The sequence below is a fragment of the Bos taurus genome, chromosome 3 (assembly GCF_002263795.3).
Source record: "Bos taurus isolate L1 Dominette 01449 registration number 42190680 breed Hereford chromosome 3, ARS-UCD2.0, whole genome shotgun sequence".
Lineage (NCBI taxonomy): Eukaryota > Metazoa > Chordata > Mammalia > Artiodactyla > Bovidae > Bos > Bos taurus.
In genome coordinates, this window is record NC_037330.1 from 95,368,134 (window position 1) to 95,385,803 (window position 17,670).

At 37.4% G+C, this 17,670-nt stretch overlaps 1 protein-coding gene across 3 annotated transcripts in view; it reads left to right on the plus strand.

The window, feature by feature from the left end:
- The window catches only part of FAF1 (Fas associated factor 1), a 497,629-nt gene that overhangs the window by 16,665 nt on the left and 463,294 nt on the right, over nt 1–17,670 (plus strand). The gene's annotated exons all lie outside the window — the stretch shown is intronic.

Sequence of the window (17,670 nt, forward strand, 5' to 3'; positions counted from 1 at the left end):
AATAAAGGTTTCCTGAAAATAATCAATTTTCTAACTAAAATAAAAGAAACTTGTAAGGAATTAACTTTGTGTGCTAAATTTTAATAACTGAAGAGAAGAGTTATTTTGGCAAAGAGGTGTTAATGGCTTTTTTCTTTTTTAAAAGGAATATTTAAATAAAATCAGAAACCTAAGTACAAAAGACATATTAAGCAAAATAAAATCAGAAACCTAAGTACAAAAGATATATCAAGCAAAAGATAAAGGCCAGTTAGTGATATGTCATTTTCTGTGTATTGATACAGCCTGCTTTTTGCAGTGTCCTTTTAGTTTTCATTCTGCCTTTGTTGTCCCAGTAGAATAGCAAGTGATGATAATGTTTAAATATGTTTTTTTTCTTTCTGTCCTTTTCTTTCATTTTTATTATATATGCTTCAGGTGCATTATAATTCAACATCTTTATATACTACAAAGTGATCACCCCTAGAAGTCTAGTTACCCTTCATCACCATGTACTTAACCTCCTTTACCCTTTCATCCACCTCCAGCTCCTGTACTCTGATAACCCCTGATCTGTTCTCTGTATCTGTGAGACTGGTTTTGTTTTGTTTGTTCATTTGTTTTGTTTTAGATTCCACATACAGGTGAAATCATAGGTATTTGTGTTTTCCCTTCTGGGTTTATTTAACATAATATCCTCAAGGTCTATCCATGTTGTCAAAAACGGCAAAATTTATTTTATGGCTGAAGAGTGTTCCATTGTGTATAATTTATACATACACACACACTCTCTCTCTCTCTCTCTCTCTCTCTCTCACACACACACACACACACACACATACACACACACACGTCTTCTTGGTCCTTTCATCACTGATAGAAACTTAGGTTGTTTCCGTGTCTTGAATATTGTAGATAATGCTGCAGTGAACATAAAGATTCATATATCTTTTCAAATTAATATTTTTGTGTTCTTTGGATAAATACCCAGAAGTGGGGTAGCTGGATCATATGGTAGTTTTAGTCTTAATTTTTTGAGGCGTCTCTATACTGTTTTACATAGTGACTGTACCAGTTTACAAAACTCGCGACAGCAAATGTGGGTTTCCTTTTCTACATATTCGGTCCAACACTTTTTATTTCTTGTGTTTTTAATAGCCGTTTTAACAGTTGTGAGGTAATAGTTCATTGTGGTTTTGATTTGTGTTTCTCTGATAGAGATATTGAGCACCTTTTCATGTATGGGTTAACTATCTGTATGTCTTGTTTGGAAAAATAACTATTCAGATCCTCTGCCCAGTTCTTAATTGTTGTTTGACAACAACTGTTTATTTTTTGTTATTGAGTTATAAGAGTTTTTAAAGTATGTTTTGGATATTAACCTCTTATCAGATATGATTCACAAATATCTTCTCCCATTCAGTAGGCTACCTTTTCATTTTGATGGTTTCCTTTGCTGTGCAGAAGCTTTTTAGCTTGCTGTAGTCCCATTTGTTATTTTTGCTTTTGTTTCCCTTGCCTTTGAACTCATCCATAAAGACATTGCTAGACTGCTATCAGTAATGTTAAAACCTATGTTTTCTTCTAGGAATTTTATGGTTTCAGGTCTTACATTCATGTCTTTACTCCATTTTGAGTTGATTTTTATGTATGGTGTGGATAGTGGTCTGAAAGTGAAAGTGAAAATCGCTAGTCCTGTCGGACTCTTTGTGACCCCATGGACTATACAGTCTGTGGAATTCTCCAGGCCAGAATACTGGAGTGGGTAGCCTTTCCCTTTTCCAGGGGTTCTTCCCAACCCAGGGATTGAACTCAGGTCTCCCACATTGCAGGCGGATTCTTTACCAGCTGAGCCACCAGGGAAGCCCAAGAATATTGGAGTGGGTAGCCTATCCCTTCTCCAGCGGATCTTCCCAACCCAGGAATCGAACTGGGGTCTCCTGCATTGCAGACGGATTCTTTACCAACTAAGCCATCAGAAAAACCCACATAGTGGTCTAGTTTGATTCTTTTGCATGTGACTGTCCAGTTTTCCCAGCACAATTTATTAAAGATACTATCCATTCTCCATTGTATGTTCTTTCCTTCTTTGTCATAAATTAATTGACCATTTATCTGTAGGTTTATTTACAGGTTCTCAATTTTGTTCCATTGAGTTCTGAATCTGTTTTGTGTGAGTACCATACTATATAGCTTGTAATGTAGTTTGAAATCAAGGAGCATGATACCTCTAATTTCATTCTTTCTTAAGATTATGGCTAAATAGGATCTTTTGTGTTCTATACAAATTTTATAATTATTTGTTCTAGTTCTATAAAATATTCCATTGTAATTTTGATAGATATTACATTGAATCTGTAGATTGCTTTAGGTAGTATGGACATTTTAACAATATTCTTCCAATCCATGAGCATGGAATTTCATTTATTTGTGTTCTCTTCAATTTCTTTCATCATTGTCTTATAGGTTTCAGTGTACAGGTCTTTCACCTCTCTTGGTAATATTTTTTCCTAGGCATTTTATTCTTTTTGATGCAGTTGTAAATGGAATTATTGTCTTAATTTATCCTTATAGTAATTCATTGTTAATGTATATAAATGCAACAAATTTCTATATATTAATTTTGTATCCTATGGCTACTGGATTTATTTATTAGTTCTAGTAATATTTTGGCAGGGTCCTTAGGATTTCCTATATATAATATCATGTCATCTGCAAATAATGACAGTTTTACTTCTTCCTTTCCAATTTGAATTCCTTTTATGTCTTTTTATTGTCAAATTGCTGTGGCGTGGCTAGGATTTCCAACACTGTGTTAAATAAAATTGCAGTAATAGGCATCTTTGTCTTGTTCCTTATAGCTTTAGCTTTTCACTGTTAAGTGTGATATTAACTGCAGGTTTGTTATATGTAGCCTCTATTATGTTGGGGTACATTCATCCTATACCCACTTTATTGAGAGTTTTTATTATAAATGGATGTTGAATTTTATCAGATGCCTTTTCTATATCTATTGAGGTGATCATTTGATTCGCCCCCCCCCCTTTGTTATATTAATGTGGTGTATACATTGACTAATTGGCAGATATTGAACCATCCTTGCAACTCTGGAATAAATTCCTCTCTGTCCTGGTATATAATCCTATCTATATATTGTTGAATTTGGTTTGCTTATATTTTATTAAGAATTTTTGCATCTGTGTTCATCAGTGATGTTGGCCTGCAATTTTTTTGTGAGTGATGTCCTTGCCTGGTTTTGCTATCAGGGTAATGCTGGCCTCATGAAATATGTTTAATGTGGATTTGTTTTAAGATCAGAGAAATACTGCTTAAGCTATTAGTCTTCCCACTTAAGCAGGCATGAAGAGTATGTAAAGTTAAAATGTAGATTGTGACATAATAAAGTATGTTTTATTGCTAAGATTAAAGATTTTGTTGGATCATAAATCCTGTCCATAATCCAGGAGTAATTTAATTTGCCAAGATAAAAATATTAATATGCCAAGAAACAACCACATACTTTCCTGGCATGTCTAACAGAGGATTTTTATGTCTTTACTTTTTTTTTTAATCTGTGCTTTATGTTCATGTGTGTGCATGTATGTGTGTTTGAGAGAGACAGAGAGAGAGACGAGAGATTAAAGAAGAGCCTTGGCATTTCCAGGGGATGGATCCTGAAGGTAAACTGATTTAACATGGATGTAGAGTCATCCTTTGATTAAAGGGCAGTGGTAACATACATAGCTGGCCCTAGGACTCAGTTCCATGTGCAGTCCTGAGTTTTTAGGATACCTTCATGAAGATACTCTCAAGGAATTCCCTGCTGGCCAGGCCACATCTCACAGTTGCAGCGGCTGTTTGTCACCCATGGAAAAGTATAAAACTATAGAGTCATGTATTTAGGCTGTTTTTTTCACTTATCCCAGATAGGATGCTCTGATCCTGCCCAACAAGACCTTTCCTCAGAAATATTGATATGTCTCTTCTGGTTGTTATTGTGGTCAGATGAGTGAATTAAAAGAGATCGGAGTATCATGGAGTTCTGGTGATATTAGTGATAGTCCTGGATTAATGAATAGAATCTTCAGTTCTTATTACATTTCATATATTGTGATGTGAGGATATGAAGAATACCAAAAAAATATATTACCTGAAACTGTCTTCATGAATATTTTCACTCACTTGACAAAACTGAATACCTGCTCTGTGCCAGGCATTGTACTAGTAATTGGGAGATCACTACTTCATAATGCAACTAAGATAGCTAATAAAAGTTTCAGTTCAGTTCAGTTCAGTTGCTCAGTCGTGTCTGACTCTTTGCAACCTCACGAACTGCAGCATGCCAACTCCCGGAGTTTATTCAAACTCATGTCCATTGAATCGGTGATGCCATCCAACCATCTCATCCTCTGTCCTCACCTTCTGCTCCTGCCTTCAATATTACCCAGCATCAGGGTCTTTTCAAATGGGTCAGCTCTTCGCATCAGGTGGCCAAAGTATTGGAGTTTCAGCTTCAACATCAGTCCTTCCAATGAACACTTAGGACTGATCACCTTTAGGATGGACTGGTTTGATCTCCTTGCAGTCCAAGGGACTCTTTTAAGAGGCTTCTCCAACACCACAGTTCAAAAGCATCAATTCTTTAGTACTCAGCTTTCTATATAGTCCAACTCTTACATCCATACATGACGTCTGGAAAAACCATAGCTTTGACTGGATGGATCTTTGTTGGTAAAGTAATGTTTCTGCTTTTTAATATGCTGTCTAGGTTGGTCATAACTTTTCTTAAGGAGCAAGCTTATTCCTTCCAAAGAATAAGCATCTTTTAATTTCATGGCTGCAGTCACCATCTGCAGTGATTTTGGAGCCCCCCAAAAATAAAGTCAGCCACTGTTTCCACTGTTACCCCATCTGTTTATCATGAATGATGGGACTGGATGCCATGGTCTTCGTTTTCTGAATGTTGAGCTTTAAGCCAACTTTTTCACTCTCCTCTTTCACTTTCATCAAGAGGCTCTTTAGTTCTTCACTTTCTGTCATAAGGGTGGTGTCATCTACATATCTGAGGTTATTGATATTTCTCCTGGCAATCTTGATTCCAGCTTGTGCTTCTTCCAGCCAAGTTTCTCATGATGTACTCTGCATATAAGTTAAATAAGCAGGGTGACAATATACAGCCTTGACAGATGACTTTTCCTATTTGGAACCAGTCTGTTGTTCCATGTCCAGTTCTAACTGTTGCTTCCTGATCTGCATATAGGTTTCTCAAGAGGCAGGTCAGGTGGTCTGGTATTCCCATCTCTTTCAGAATTTTCCACAGTGTATTGTGATCCACACAGTCAGAGGCTTTGGCATAGTCAATAAAGCAGAAATAGATGTTTTTCTGGAACTCTCTTGCTTTTTCCATGATCCAGCGGATGTTGGCAATTTGATCTCTGGTTCCTCTGCCTTTTCTAAAACCACCTTGAACATCAGGAAGTTCACGGTTCACATATTGCTGAAGCCTGGCTTGGAGAATTTTAAGCATCACTTTACTAGCGTGTGAGATGAGTGCAGTTGTGCGGTAGTTTGAGCATTCTTTGGCATTGCCTTTCTTTGGGATTAGAATGAAAACTGACCTTTTCCAGTCCTGTGGCCACTACTGAGTTTTCCAAATTTGCTGGCATATGGAGTGCAGCACTTTCACAGCATCATCTTTTAGGATTTGAAATAGCTCAACTGGAATTCCATCACTTCCACTAGCTTTGTTCGTAGTGATGCTTCCTAAAGCCCACTTGACTTCGCATTCCAGGATGTACTGATTTACTTTAGACCCTTACAGGATGTATTTTCCCACCACCTGAAGGCAGCTATGTCACTGTTAACTCTTATTATCTGAGCCCTAATTTTCCAGGTCTTTCCACCAGTCTTATCACTTGGTTGCTTTTTCTGGATATGTTGTTTACTTGTTAATGGCACACTTCAAAGGAGGAGCTTGGGAGTTTATCATTAAACTTCAACTGCCATCCCTCTACGTGCTCTTAATCATCTCTAGGAATCTGCACCACATCAGTTTTTCTTTACATTTCCTTTGGATTTGTGGCTCCCTTTCTACTGGCTCCTGTTTCTGAGCCCACTTCCAATTTAAAGATTTACCAAGTTTTTCTCAGTTTAAAAATAGGCTTTATTGATTTTATGTCCTACTCTGAGTGCTTCTATCGCTCCCTCCCACTCCCATCTTTCTCTTAATTATTAACATCAGTATACCTTAAGGGTCTCTCCTTGTTCCCTTTTCCATTCCATACTTCCAGGTCACGTATGGTCTCTTTGGATAATCATCTTTTCTTTGGTTTTAACTACCCATTATGTATGTGCTGGGCTTCCCTGGTGGCTCAGTTGGTAAAGAATTCGCCCTCAATGCAGGAGACCCCGGTTTGATTCTTGGTTGGGAAGATCTGCTGGAGAAGGGATAGAACACCCACTCCAGTATTCTTGGTTTTCCTTGGTGGCTCAGCTGGTAAAGAATCTGCCTGCAATGTGGAAGAACTGGGTTTGATCCCTGGGTTGAAAGATCTCCTGGAAAAGGGAAAGGCTACCCACTCCAGTATTCTGGCCTGGAGAATGTATAGTCCATGGGGTTGCAAAGAGTCAGACATGACTGAACGATTTTCACTCACTTATGTATGTGCTGCCGCTGCTGCTGCTAAGTTACTTCAGTTGTGTCCGACTCTGTGCGACCGCATAGACGGCAGCCCACCAGGCTCCCCCGTCCCTGGGATTCTCCAGGCAAGAACACTGGAGTGGGTTGCCATTTCCTTCTCCATGTGTATGTGCTATTGACTCCCAAAGCAGCAGCCTCATTCCTAACATCTCTTGAACTCTCTATTTGATTGCTTATATAGGATGAGTCAACTTAATTGACATGGTTAACAGAGCTCCTTGTGATTTGGCCCAAGGTAGCCTATACTTTTCCCAATGACTTGTTCTATAGTGATACTTTGATACTTGTAATTTTTGTGAACTTTTATCATGTGATGTCACTTTGAATTTGCCAGTTCTCTCAATTGCTTGCGTCTCAGTCTTCAGTTTATCTCTTAGACTTGTGCATAGGCATTATCTCTGTGAAGTCTTCCCTGACATTTACTTATTCCTTCCTCCTCTATATGTATTATTCCTATACATAATAGCTGTCATTGCAGCTTTCACATACTTTTTAAATATCTGTTTGTCTTTCTTACTAATTTGTGAGTTCTTTATAGCCAGAAACTAGATCTTAGTCATTTTGGTATTTTTAATGATTAGCATCCTTTCTGGCACAAAGTGTATTCTCACTGAGTATTAAATTGAACTTAACTAGTTTTGATATTGTTGAAATAAGATAGAGTATGATGAGAAGCATATGCATGAGATTTTGGATCCTGATTTTGTCATCAGAATATTAGCTACTTTAGCTTTGTGTCTTTTGTATATGTAAATGAATGTCAGTGTGTTAGTTAAGACTCTTGAGTGTCGTGAGATTTGGAATTGTATCATATTCACCTTTGTATTTCTGGTACCTACCACAGTGCCTGCTGAATATCAGGGTACCAGTGTTTATTGAACAGAAGTAAGTCAAGTTGAAATTAGATGAAGGCATTCATGCTCTAAAGCTTCAGCATGACTAGTAGGATTCATCTTTATTTCTGTACTTTTTTTTAAAAGATATTTTTAAAAACATGGACCATTTTTAAAGACTGTTGAGTTTGTTGCAAATATTACTTCTGTTTTATGTATTGATTTTTTGGTTGTGAGACACATGGGATCCCAGCCCCTTAAGCAGGGATCGAACCTACACCCTCCAGCATTGGAAGGTGAAGTCTTTAACTACTGGATCACCAGGGAAGTCTTTATTTCTATACTTAATCTTTCAGAATAAGGCAGAGAAATTTTGTCAGTTGCCTTATTGAAATCCATATTTATGAAATATAATTATATTCCTGACATACAAGTCAAATCATCTGTTAAAAAATGTTTGGATATCATTTATTCATAATGATAATAGTTACCCAAAATCAGATTGATTATATTCTTTGCAGCCAAAGATGGAGAAGCTCTATACAGTCAGCAAAAACAAGACCAGGAGCTGACTATGGCTCAGATCATGAACTCCTTATTGCCAAATTCAGACTTAAATTGAAGAAAGTAGGGAAAACCACTAGACCTTTCAGGTATGACATAAATCAAATTCCTTATGATTTTACAGTGGAATTGAGAAATAGATTTAAGGGACTAGATCTGATAGAGTGCCTGATGAACTATGGACGGAGGTTCGTGACATTGTACAGGAGACAGGGATCAAGACCATCCCCATGGAAAAGAAATGCAAAAAAGCAAAATGGCTGTCTGGGGAGGCCTTACAAATAGCTGTGTAAAGAAGAGAAGTGAAAAGCAAAGGAGAAAAGGAAAGATATAAGCATCTGAATGCAGAGTTCCAAAGAAAAGCAAGAAGAGATAAGAAAGCCTTCCTCAGCGATCAATGCAAAGAAATAGAGGAAAACAACAGAATGGGAAAGACTAGAGATCTCTTCAAGAAAATTAGAGATACCAAGGGAACATTTCATGCAAAGATGGGCTCGATAAAGGACAGAAATGGTATGGACCTAACAGAAGCAGAAGATATTAAGAGGTGGCAAGAATACACAGAGGAACTGTATAAAAAAGATCTTCACAACCAAGATGATCACGATGGTAAGATCACTCACCTAGAGCCAGACATCCTGGAATGTGAAGTCAAGTGGGCCTTAGAAAGAATCACTATGAACAAAGCCAGTGGAGGTGATGGAATTCCAGTTGAGTGATTCCAAATCCTGCAAGATGATGCTGTGAAACTGCTGCACTCAATATGCCAGCAAATTTGGAAAACTCAGCAGTGGCCACAGGACTGGAAAAGGTCAGTTTTCATTCCAATCCCAAAGAAAGGCACTGCCAAACAATGCTCAAACTACCGCACAATTGCACTCATCTCACATGCTAGTAAAGTAATGCTCAATATTCTCCAAGCCAGGCTTCAGCAGTATGTGAACCATAAACTTCCAGATGTTCAAGCTGGTTTTATAAAGGCAGAGGAATCAAAGATCAAATTGCCAACATCTGCTGGATCATCGAAAAAGCAAGAGAGTTCCAGAGAAACATCTATTTCTGCTGTATTGACTATGCCAAAGCCTTTGACTGTGTGGATCACAATAAACTGTGGAAAATTCTGAAAGAGATGGGAATACCAGACCACCTGACCTACCTCTTGAGAAATTTGTATGCAGGTCAGGAAGCAACAGTTAGAACTGGACATGGAACAACAGACTGGTTCCAAATAGGAAAAGTCATCTGTCAAGGCTGTATATTGTCACCCTGCTTATTTAACTTATATGCAGAGTACATCATGAGAAACGCTGGACTGGAAGAAACACAAGCTGGAATCAAGATTGCCGGGAGAAATATCAATAACCTCAGATATGCAGATGACACCACCCTTATGGCAGAAAGTGAAGAGGAAATAAAAAGCCTCTTGATGAAAGTGAAAGAGGAGAGTGAAAAAATTGGCTTAAAGCTCAACATTCAGAAAACGAAGATCATGGCATCTGGTCCCATGACTTCATGGGAAATAGATGGGGAAACAGTGGAAACAGTGTCAGACTTTCTTTTTCTGGGCTCCAAAATCACTGCAGATGGTGACTGCAGTCATGAAATTAAAAGATGCTTACTCCTTGGAAGAAAAGTTATAATTAACCTAGATAGCATATTGAAAAGCAGAGACATTACTTTGCCAACAAAGGTCCATCAAGTCAAGGCTGTGGTTTTTCCTGTGGTCATGTATGGATGTGAGAGTTGGACTGTGAAGAAAGCTGAGTGCCAAAGAATTGATGCTTTTGAACTGTGGTGTTGGAGAAGACTCTTGAGAATCCCTTGGACTGCAAGGACATCCAACCAGTGCATCCTAAAGGAGATCAACCCTTGTTGTTCTTTGGAAGGAATGATGCTAAAGCTGAAACTGCGGTACTTTGGCCACCTCATGCGAAGAGTTGACTCATTGGAAAAGACCCTGATGCTTGGAGGGATTGGGGGCAGGAGCAGAAGGGGACGACAGAAGATGAGATGGCTGGATGGCATCACCAACTCGATGGACATGAGTCTGAGTGAACTGCGGGAGATTGTGCTGGACAGGGAGGCCTGGCGTGCTGCGATTCATGGGTCGCAAAGAGTTGGACACGACTGAGCGACTGAACTGAACTGAACTGAACTGAGGATCCATTGGCCAGCATCTCTTCAAGAATTTATTTTATAACTTGTTATGAATTGATAGCGAAATAATAGTTATCTTAATTTTTCTATTTCTCCCCTTTTTTGAAGTGATTCTAGCCTTATGCTGAAAAAAGAAAAATCGCTTAGTATCTTTGTTGGATCTTGGTGCAAGACATATATTTAAGTTGAGAACACCAAGTAGGATTATTACAAAGAAACTGACAGATAGGCACATTACAGCGTAATTCTTGGAAATGAAAGATAGAGAGAAAAGTCTTAAAAACGGTCAGAGGGAAAAAAAATGACATTCTATGAAGAGAACAGTGACAAGAGTGTTAGTTAACATCTCATCACAAATGATGGAATATAGGAGACAATGAAATGATACCTTTAAATACTGAAAAAAAAGTCAAAATAGAGTTTTATTTAGTGAAATTATTTTTCGCAAGGGAAAGTGAAGACATTGTCAGAAGATATTGCCTGAGAGAGTTTATTGCCAGCAGACCTGGCCTTCATAAGAAATGCTGATGCAAGTTCTTCAACCTAAAGATGGATGTGGATCTATGGAAGAGTGAAAGCATGAAGTCCTAACCATTAGGCCGCCTGCTGGTTCTGTGTTGATTCAGATTTGTTTTGCTTCTATATAGGCATACCTAATTGGAAGATCTCCTGGATTATTACTACCTAATTAATCATGCCCTTTTGAAACCTGTTCTTTAAGTCATATAAAAATAATTGTATTCAAATGTTATTAATAGGTTGTGATTGAGACTTTTTAGTGTTGGCATTATGATTTTACTACTAATCAGTATATTTCAAAGATGCCTCTCCTGAAGTACCTTAACTACGGCCCAGCATTCCCTTAAGTCAGTGTTAATTTGCTTTCATTTTGATTAAGCTTAATGGAAAGACAAAGTAGTTTAGATCATCAAAGTCTGCTTGGTAAAAAGATACTGGCATTTTGTAGCCTGTTGTGCATTCTTTATATGATAAATTGCATAATGCATGTTATTTGCCTCTTAGAGTTGTAGACTATGTATTACTGATACTTATTTAATCTTTTCATCACATTTGTAGTTTCTGGTCAGACTGAATACTTATAAACTTTAGTTTACAGTGATGCTATAAAAAGCTAAGTATTATTTGTGTTACCTTACAAGTCTCTAGATGTACTTTGTTGCCTGATATGCTGTGAAATCTGAGATCATGACTATATCTTTTAACCTGCTGTATTTTGCAGACTCTGCTGGTATGTGGTAGACACTCAAATATTTTTGGTAGTTTTATTATTTTTTCTGATTATTGTTCCTAAAAGTCTCATGTAAAAATTAGTATGTAATGCAGTTCTTATAATGATTTATTAAATGTTTGCTCCCTCTTGTGGATATAAAGGAGAATGTAAGTTCTTATAATCTAGTTTTGTTTTTAAGAGGTGAACCATAAATAGTATACAAAATATCAATTTTTTTCTCTTTTTGGAAGGATATTAATTCATAGAAGTTTATCAACTCTAAATTTTTTAGTTCATGTATACTCCTAAAACACAGAATTCATGTTCAAGTATCACTGTGTAATGTCCAAGATAAAGTTTGTAAATTAATACTCAATCCAGAACTTAGTAGCACTTTTTAAGCATATTCTTTCTAATTTTCTGCATATAAATTACAATTATGAAAATAACTTTTTTGTTTTAATTCTCAAACCACATTAGATATTTTTGTATGAGAGTATTACTGAGTATTATTTCCTGTGTTAAAAATCACTACTTGTTTTGATCAAAGTAAAAAAAACTTAATCAGTTTGCTTGCCCTCTATAGCTTTTAATATTAGAAGACCTGACCAAACAGTTTTTTTTTAAATGCATAATATTTTTGTTCTAAAGACTTAATCCAACTGAGACAGTAAGCATCTGGGCCTTGGAAATACTTTGACATGTAGAAAAATCTTTTTAACACAGATATATGTCCTTGACATTCTTTTCTTTATATACTTAGAGATTTTCATATTACACTGTTAGATTTCATTTTCTGTTTACTTCTGTTGTTAATAGTAGAAGTTGACTTTGATTTTAGACTATTTTTGAAACAGAAGCAATATTTTCACCTCTTGAGAAAAATTATACTCGATGTGCCAAAGACAGGTAGCATGCAATAAATGTTTACTGTAGTATAGATGCTGGACTTTTTTTCTTATAAACGTTGTATGTGGTATTGGAGTACAGACGATTAACAGTGTGGTGATAGTTCCAGGTGAACGGTGAAGGGACTCAGCTGTACATATCCATGAATCCTCTCCCAAACCCCCACCCATTCAGGTAGATATTGGGCTCATTTGCTAGACTGGTATGTGTTCTTGAAACCTATCTAGATATGAAGCATGATCCAGTCCTCAGTCAGCAAAATCACAATTTGTCTGTCATTAACTAAGACAAAAAATAAAACTTCATTGTGGTGTAATATTCATATAGTAAAGAACACAAATCATAAAAGTATAGTTTCATGAACTTGCACAAAATGAATATGTCTGTGAAAACGACATTCAGGTTAAGAAAACAATATAAGTAGAAGTCTCCTTCTAGTCAACACTTCCCCCTGCTCTGTCCCCCATGCTCTAGGAAAACCCAGTACTTTGAATCTAATATTATATATATTAGTTTTACCTGAAAAAACACTGTATGTGTGAAACTATGTGTACGCTTTCTTTTTGTATATTAAAATATGTGTAACAAAATTTACCTTTTTAACTATTTTTAAGTGTACAGTTTAGTGGCATTAAGTACATGCCCTTTATTGCGCATATCAATCACTACCATTTTTCCAGAGTTTTTTCATCTTTCCCAACTAAATGCCATACTGATTAAACGTTAACTCTCCATTCTCCTTTCACTCTAGCCCCTGGCAATCACCATTCTTTCTCTGTCTATGGATTTGACCATTCTAGGTATCTCATAGAGGTGGAATCATATAGTATTTGTCCTTTTGTGTCTGGCTTATTTTGATATAATGACCTCATGGTTCATCCCTATTGTAGCATATGTCAGAATTTCCTTCCTTTTTAAGACTGAGTATTATTCTGTTGTTATGTATATACCACATCTTGTTTATCCATTCATTGGTCAGTGGACATTTGAGTTGATGCCATCTTTTGACTTATTGTGCTATTGTTATTCCATCTTTTGACTTATTGTGCTATGAACACAAATCTATAAAAATCTATTCAAATCCCTGCTTTCAGTTCTTTTGGGTATATACCCAGAAGTAGAATTGCTGGATCAAATAGTAGCTCTGTATTTAGTTTTTTGAGAAAATAATAGACTTTTGTCATATATTTTGTATCCTGTGACCTTAAACATTTATCTATCACTCTGGAAGCTTTTTCTTTTTAAAGAATGCAGAGGATTTTCAATGTACAGTCATTTATGTTAAAAGATACCTTCGCTTCTTTCATGTTAAACTACTTTTGCATTGCTGGAAGAAACCCCACTTAGTGATGATGTGTTATTCTTTCTGTATGTCCCTGGATTTGGTTTTGTTAAGGGTTTTTGCATCTGTTTTCATGAGGAAAATTAATCCAGACCTGGAGAAATTGTGGACCTTCTCTCTGTTGAATCTTCATGAGGTGAGCCAGTGGATCAGTAACAGTGTATATGGGTTGCAATAACACTTTGGGCCATAACTAGACTTTTGGAGGGTAGTTTTCTTGATGCTTCTCTTCTGCTTTCTAAATCTTGCACGTATTTTTCTTATGGCCATTCCTGACCTGAAACCACTCAGAAGAAATTTTCATTAATGTGGTTGCAACTTAGATAGAGTCTGAGATCAGTTGATACCATTTTGCCAGATCACCTACATCTTTTTTCACCTTGTTGTTCTGGGGTTTACAACATACATAGCTTAATTAGCACAGTCTAACTTTAATTATACCACTGTATATATAATGAGAGGACTTTATAATTAAAGAATATACTTTGATTTATCTCCTCTCAGCCTTTGTTTTATTTTTATATATTGTTGCTTCTACGTATGTTAAAGACATCACAATTCATTGCTATTATTTTTGTTTTAAAGAGTTAATTATCTTTTTTCTTAAAGTTAATTGATTAATTATTTTGGCTGTACCAGGTCTTTGTTGCTGTGCACAGGCTTTCTTTAGTTTCGGCGAGCGGAGTCTACTCTTGATTGCATCGCGCAGGCTTCTCATTGCGGTGGCTTCTCTTGCTGCGGAACACAGGCTCTGGCATGTGGGGTTCAGTGGTGGCGGCATGCAGACTCATTAGTTGTAGCGGGCCCCAGGGTGCTCGGGCTTCAGTAGTTGTGGCACATGGGCTCAGTAGCTGTGGCGCATGGGCTTAGTTGCTCTGTGGCATGTGGAATCTTCCCAGACCAGGGATCCAACCAGTGCCCCCTGCATAGGCAGGCTGATTCTTATCCACTGTACCACCAAGGAAGTGAAAAAGTTAATTGTCTTTTAAAGAATACAAGAAATGAGAAAAAATATTATATATTTACCATCTTTGGCACTCTTGGTGTAAAAGTTTCTTCTGGTATCATTTCCCATCAGCATGAAAAATTTAACTATTTCTTGTACCAAGAAAGATCTGATGGTGGGAAGCTCTCAGCTCTTGTTTATCTGAAAATTTATTTTGTCTTTTAATTATTTATATATTAATTTTTTACTAAGGAGTTAGAAGTAGTGGTAAACTTAACTGTGCTGGGTACTTAAAACATTTTGGCAGAGTATTGAAGAAATTCATTAGGGAAATTAAGTCTTGGCTGTTTGACAATTTGATTACTCTGCTGTTTTTCTTTTGATAAGTTAAATTTTATTTTACTGTTTATAACTAAAAAATTTTTAATTTATGTGAAATGCATATTCATTGAAATGCATTTTACTTGGACAATACCCCTTTAACCACCACCATAAGAAAATACGTAGTATTTTCATTGTTCCAGAAAGTTTTCCTTATATTCTATTCCAGTCAATCCCCATTCCTCATAGGAAACCACTGTTCTTTTTTTTTTTTTTTTAATATTTTATTTATTATTGTTTTGGTTGCTCTGGGTCTTCTTTGCTGCACATGGATTTTCTTCTAGTTGCAGTGCTGGGGCTTCTCATTGTGGTGGCTTCTCCTTTTGCAAAGCACAGACTGTGGGCCTGCGGCCTTTGGTAGTCGCAGCACATGGGGTCACTAGCTGTGGCTCGCAGGCTCTTGAGCTCTGGCTCAGTAGTTGTGGTGAGCCCAGGTCTCCTTCATTGACAGTTGAATTCTTAACCACTTTACCACCAGGGATGTCTGGAACCACTGTTCTGATTTTTATCATGGTTAATTAGTTTTGCCATTTTTTAATCTTTGTATAAATGAAGTCATACAGCATGCAGTCTTTTGCATTTCATCCGTATGTGAGAATATATGTAGTTTTTATTGCCATGTAGTATCCCATTATCGTAATAAAGATGTAGAATATTTTCTTTGTTCTAGAAAAGTTCCCCCAAGGCCTCATCCAATCAATCCCTATGCCCTCATAGGAAATCACAGGTCTGACATCTATCACTGTAGATTAGTTTTGCGTGTTATTAAACTTCATGTAAACAATATCATATAGCATGCAATCTTTTAAGTCTGACTTTTTTTTTGCCCCTCAACCTAATGCTTTGAGGATCATCAGACGTGTATTATGAATATTTTATCCTAGTCTGTGTCTTGCCTTTTTATTTTACCTTAGAGCCTGCCTGGTGTGTTGTCTGAGGCCTTGCCCCCTGGTTATTTTTGAGTGTAAGTTCTGTCTTGTAAGACTACCAAAAAGGATGCTCTTTTCTTTAGAGGGTTTTTTTGTTTTTTTTTTTTTTTTTAAACTTTCTAACCAAAGCCTTTGACTGTGTGGATCACAATAAACTGTGGAAAATTCTGAAAGAGATGGGAATACCAGACCACCTGATCTGCCCCTTGAGAAACCTGTATGCAGGTCAGGAAACAACAGTTAGAACTGGACATGGAACTGCAGACTGGTTCCAAATAGGAAAAGTCATCTGTCAAGGCTGTATATTGTCACCCTGCTTATTTAACTTCTATGCAGAGCACATCATGAGAAACGCTGGACTGGAAGAAACACAAGGTGGAATCAAGATTGCTGGGAGAAATATCAATAACCTCAGATATGCAGATGACACCACCCTTATGACAGAAAGTGAAGAGGAATGAAAAAGCCTCTTGATGAAAGTGAAAGTGGAGAGTGAAAAAGTTGGCTTAAAGCTCAACATTCAGAAAACTAAGATCATGGCATCTGGTCCTATCACTTCATGGGAAATAGATGGGGAAACAGTGGAAACAGTGGCAGACTTTATTTTTTTGGGCTCCAAAATCACTGCAGATGGTGACTGCAGCCATGAAGTTAAAAGACGCTTACTCTTTGGAAGGAAAGTTATGACCAACCTAGAGAGCATATTAAAAAGCAGAGACATTAGTTTGCCAACAAAGGTTCGTCTAGTCAAGGCTGTGGTTTTTCCTGTGGTCATGTACGGATGTGAGAGTTGGACTGTGAAGAAGGCTGACCACCGAAAAATTGATGCCTTTGAACTGTGGTGTTGGAGAAGACTCTTGAGAGTCCCTTGAACTGTAAGGAGATCCAACCTGTGCATTCTGAAGGAGATCAGCTCTGGGATTTCTTTGGAAGGAATGATGCTAAAGCTGAAACTCCAGTACTTTGGCCACCTCCTGCGAAGAGTTGACTCATTGGAAAAGACTCTGATGCTGGGAGGGATTGGGGGCAGGAGGAGAAGGGGGCGACAGAGGATGAGATGGCTGGATGGCATCACTGACTTGATGGACGTGAGTCTGGGTGAACTCCGGGAGTTGGTGATGGACAGGGAGGCCTGGCGTGCTGTGATTCATGGGGTCGCAAAGAGTCGGACACGACTGAGCGACTGAACTGAACTGAACTGAACCTTTTTTTAATTTTCTAACCTGAGGATGCCTAAAATTTAGTAAATATTACTTACCAGAAAAGTGGCAATATGTTTGAGGTTCCCTAAGTTTCATTAATAACATTATGAGGCAAATGGTAGTATAAGGCAGAGTAGAATTAAATGCAAAGTGATTGTTGCAGAGAATCATAAGAGAACAGAAAGAATTGTGTTTTTCTAGGACTTCATGTATAAGGGACGTTAAGCCTTTACGGCTTAAAATCCAAGTCATCTTTTGACTTTATCTCTCCCACATTTCAAAATGGAATGTGATTAAATGCTAAGTAAGTCAGTCAGATTTTTTGTTTTGTTTTGATACTCTGCTTCCCTGATGGCTCAGAGGGTAAAGCGTCTGCTTGCAATGCGGGAGACCTGGGTTTGATCCCTGGGTCGGGAAGATCCCCTGGAGAAGGAGATGGCAACCCACTGCACTACTCTTGGCTGGAAAATCCCATGGACAGAGAAGCCTGGTAGGCT